This window comes from Lactuca saligna, chromosome 7, assembly GCF_052625555.1.
Source record: "Lactuca saligna cultivar CGN05327 chromosome 7, ASM5262555v1, whole genome shotgun sequence".
In the NCBI taxonomy this organism is placed as follows: Eukaryota; Viridiplantae; Streptophyta; class Magnoliopsida; order Asterales; family Asteraceae; genus Lactuca; species Lactuca saligna.
In genome coordinates, this window is record NC_136423.1 from 71,063,970 (window position 1) to 71,068,841 (window position 4,872).

Here is a 4,872-nt window from a genome sequence, read left to right on the forward strand (position 1 = left end):
CTGCCTTCTCTCTCTGGTTGTCGGCATCCATAAAGGCAACAACATGCTTGTCACTATCGGATTTATTCTTTGCTCTACCCGGTTTCCCCTCTCAGCACACACTTTTTTTCCTGCTTCCAACCCACTTTCCTTGAGACAAACCCACCTTCGCCCACCATCACTAGCACGCCACCATCGACCCTCTCTAGTGTCACACCTCCTCTAGCTACTTCGTAAGAATTAGAGAGAATAAATATTGTAGAAGAAGATGCGTGGTGCACACACTACTACACTTATCATTCTTTGCCCTAATCTTGCTTCATGGCGCCATCATCTTCATTCTCCCCACATCGACTGTTAGCTTTATACTTCCCATTCCCAATTCTTAATACCCTATTTCTATTTAATTAAAAATATTTTCCCTTCAGTCTAGACATCTACTTTTCCTCCTTAGACAATGATTACAAGAATGTTGGATGAAGCTGCTCGCCACCTGTACATATCCCTTTGCCACCACCTCCTCATGTCACCAACTTTCCCCATTAGCTACATATTTTGTCTAGTTGAATTGAAGGCTAAAGGTTTGATTTATTTATTCATCTCCTGCTTCAAATTAACACTTCATGCTTGGATTCTAATTGACTCTCTCTTTTTTTTTCTTGTAGGTTTTTGCTACGCAGCTCTATTCTTTGATATCAAAGACTTCTAGATTCACATACATCTCAAAACAAGATGGTTTTGCCAAACGATGTTGATCTGCTTAATCCCCCAGCTGAGTTGGAGTAGAGGAATCATAAGCTCAAACAACTTGTTCAATCTCTGAACTCTTTCTTCATGGATGTCAAGCGCCAGGGTTGTTTCAACATAACAACCATATTCAGGAACTCTCAGACGGTGGTGGCGTGTGGAAACTGCCAGGCGGTTTTGTGCCAGCCGAGTGCAAGACTCACTGAAGGATGTTCTTTTAGAAGGAAGGGAAACTGATCCTATTGCTTGCTTTTATGGTTGGCTAACCAGAAGCTACTTTGGTGCTATTACTTAAAAAGTTACAAGTTGATTCTTTTATTCTAGTTTTTCTTGTTGGACCCCAACTATCATATTTTAAAATTAGGGCTTGTGTTTGAATCATTTCATTGAACGACATGTGAATCAGACCGACTTCTCATTGTTAAGCTTCTATTAGTATAGATTTTAAAAGTTTCTTTGAATTTTTTGTTCGTGACTGGTGGTATCGGATCCAAGAATGGATTTTTAAACTTCCATGTTCATGTGTATGTTTTCATAAACCATATTCTACTATGTTTATCAGTTGGTTTATTTTTCCTATCATGTCAGTTACTGTTAAGGATTGACTGTAATAGAAAGTTATTGGAATGATGTATGTGATCTATAAGTGAAACATTTGTTTAAAGAAAACACATACATATCAAAGTAAGAATTGGTTTTCGTGAGATTATCTTAGTATTTGTCAAGATATTCATAGCAAGCTGAATGTTTATAGTCTCACATTTGTATTGATAATTTGATGTTTGCATATATAATTGTAATACACGTAACATTACATCTGTTAATATAAATGACATGAAAGAGGTAACAATGTACTTTTGGGTTCTGATTTTGCAGGTTCTGATGCAAGTGTATTTTAGTCAAGTGCATAGTTGGCAGAGACTCAATTTGTATGTATAGGAATAGCTCGCCTCTCTGTCTCATCTGATCAAACTACAAGAACAGAAACCAGTGCACAGATTCTTATTATGAATGATAATCATTTAGTTCTTTCATTTACAATATTATTACTTTTTCCCTCTTCTTACATTAACTCCATAATTTTTGAAATGAGGCGAATCACTCAAGCTAATATTCACAATCTTTCAAAACAATACCTTCCAAAAGTGGCCAATCATGATGATGAAATGCTGATGGTAAATATTTATTCTATATTTAATTAGAATGTCAACAAATTGCAGGAATTAGCAACTTTTTTTTATTCATTTTACCAATGTGGGCAATAGCTTTATATTTTGTCCGCAATATTTCTAAACTAAAAAGTACAGGGACGAAACCCATAATTATGCGATATCTTGACCATTAAAAGGTATATATAATAGCGATATATAACTCACAAAAGCAACATACTTACATTTCAATACCTATAAATGCCAAATATTTGTAGGAAAATGTAAGTACATTGCTATTTGCAGGAAACAAAATAAAGTGCATTGCTAATTTGCTATTATTTGTAACAAAATGTAAGTATACCACTATGTTTATCTCTCTCACACACACACATACACACATCATCCTATAAATAAGATTATGATTTTCTTTTCCATCCATGAACATGACAGGTTAAAAAGTTGGTAGAAAAGTTGAAGACAGACCCTGATAAGGGAATCCATGAAGATGAGTCAAGCATATTACAGAGAAAAAATGTGTTTGGGTCAAACACATACCCAAGAAGAAAGTGAAACAACTTTTGGGTAATTTATATGTATATTTTTTTCTCTCTAAAGGCAAATGAATAGATAATACTCATTATTTAAATATAATTGAATCTAAATTAAAATCGTTGTGTAATATGCATTTGATAGAGGTTTTTGTATGATGGTTATGGAGACACCATATTAATCATCTTGATGGTAGTTGCTGCTGCTCTTTTGGTACTAGGTATAATAACAAAGGTTAGTAAACATCTTTAAGTCTAATATTTATATGTTTTTTTATTTAATTCGTTTCTTTTATGGAAAGATGACATATTTATGTTATCTACTCCATGGGATCAAAGGATGGTATGATGGGGGAAGCATAGCTTTGGGTGTTATAATTTTCATTGTTGTTATTGTTACTTTATTTCTATTTTCTTACTTGTAAACCAATCATGAATAAGATAAAGAAAAAGATTATCTCACATAGTTTGCTCTCTTTTAACATGTCATTGTTATTTCGTGTTCTCTAGCCATGCATGAGTATAAAAGTTCACTTAAATTTCAAAACTTGAATGAGGAGAAGTAGAACATATAGTGTCAGGTGGGTTTTTAATCAATGTATTGATCTTTCATACAATCATATTTTTCTTTGTTGATAAATAAAGATATGATAGTGCGAAGTTGTAAGAGGTGGAAGGAGGATGATGATTTCATACAATCATATTTTTCCACACAAAATTTTTCTTTAAGGATTTTGAAGAAGAGGTTTTCTTTTCATTTGTGGGATTGCTTGATGACACAACTGATTTGGCAGATTTTGGTTTAAAAATTGTTCCATCAGATTTTGCAATGAAAACAGATGAATTTGTCCGAGGAGGGGTGTTTTGAGATTTTGTGACATTCACATGAGATTTAGGCTGAGTAGAACAAACTGCTTTCTCAGGTTCTACACGACTATGAGATACGGAAGTTCTTTTGAGAATCTTAGTGGGAGCAAAGGAGTTTTGACTGTGATTTGAAGCATGAGAGTTCCTGGATATGTTTGGTTTGGAATTGGAAATGAACCTGGAATTTTGTCTAGTCTTAACTTCCTTCTTAAGTGCATTTCTAGCTTCTACTTTGGGATCTATCATATCCTTCCTATTCAGCGTTGGTTTTCTCTTAGTGTGTGACAAGGACTTTGAGGTCTGTCCTGTGGATGGATTATTAAATTTAGGAGAAATTGTAACAACCTTAGTTTTTGAAATAACTAAGGAATCTGATTCACAAGAATCAAAGGAGATTTTGCTTGATTTTTCAACCTTATCATCTATGGATTCCCATACAACCTCAGAGGTATCAGTTTCAGTTGTCAGGGTAGGAATTTCTTCAACAACAAAATTGTTAGTGTGATTGCTTCTAGGAACATAGTCTACACAATTTGGAAGAATGTAATGAAATTTTGTGGTCCGATTCAGGTCAAAGTTTTTCAGTGGCGGAATTTGCGTGGAATCAGGATATTTGACAATAATTGGTTTGAACTCAAGAATTAGGGACTCAAAATGATCAGTAGTCTCCGGAAGTGGTGACAAGGGAGAAACAGGGGTGTCTGAATGCTTGATGTTCAGAACTTCTTGTAGCCCAGCAGTATCAGGTGGTGCCCTACCTCTTTGAGGTCGAGGGTTCAAGTCCCGTTGTGGACATAGGTGAAATAGGTGTTGTTAGCTTAGGAGTAGATTAGATTTGCCGGTTCAAAAAAAATGTCAAATTTTGCAATTCCTTCAGGGGACTAACAATTGGTTTCGGAAACTCGCTTCTGAGAGCAGGTTCTTTAGGCCATGGATGACAAAAATTGTGAGTCATCTGAATGTCCGCTTCAAGCATGTCAACAGAATTATGCAAAGCATCTATTTTGGCATTAAGACTCGATTTTCAATTTTTTATCCTCAAAATGTAACCTAAGACGACTTAGTTCACAATCCTTCTTCTCACTGGCTTCTATGGCAGACTCATAGGCTTTATAAATGGTGTTCATATCTGTTTGGATCTGGATTAGATAAGGTTCACATAAAGTCAAATCAAAATTATTATCAGAGATCATGGATTTTACCTGTTGAACGATGTTTCGACCTGGTGAATCGTTGGTGGCCATGTAGCAGTAGTGAGGTTCGGCAACATTAACTTCATCTTCAAACCCAGAAGACCAATAACCTTCATCACATTCAACCGTTTGTCTTGCCATCAGACACATGTTTCTTCCAGTCACCAAGTCATCATCATCTCCGGATGACCAATATGCTTCGACATCTTTTGAAACCGTAGTAGCAAAAACTTTCTCACTTTCAGTCATTTCTTTTGTTCTTCGGACATAGTAAGCTGAGTCTTTGACTTTTGTTTTTTATGGAGCATCAGCTAGACAATCTTTGGCAAAGTGGTTTGCATGACCACATTTATGACACAATACTTTTGGTTTGTCTGATTTGTAATT

The 4,872-nt window shown here is 35.3% G+C and overlaps 1 pseudogene; it reads left to right on the forward strand.

The window, feature by feature from the left end:
* Positions 1–662: 662 nt before the first annotated feature.
* On the forward strand, positions 663–963 carry LOC145005986 (small ribosomal subunit protein eS27y pseudogene; annotated as a pseudogene).
* The last annotated feature ends 3,909 nt before the right edge of the window (positions 964–4,872 follow it).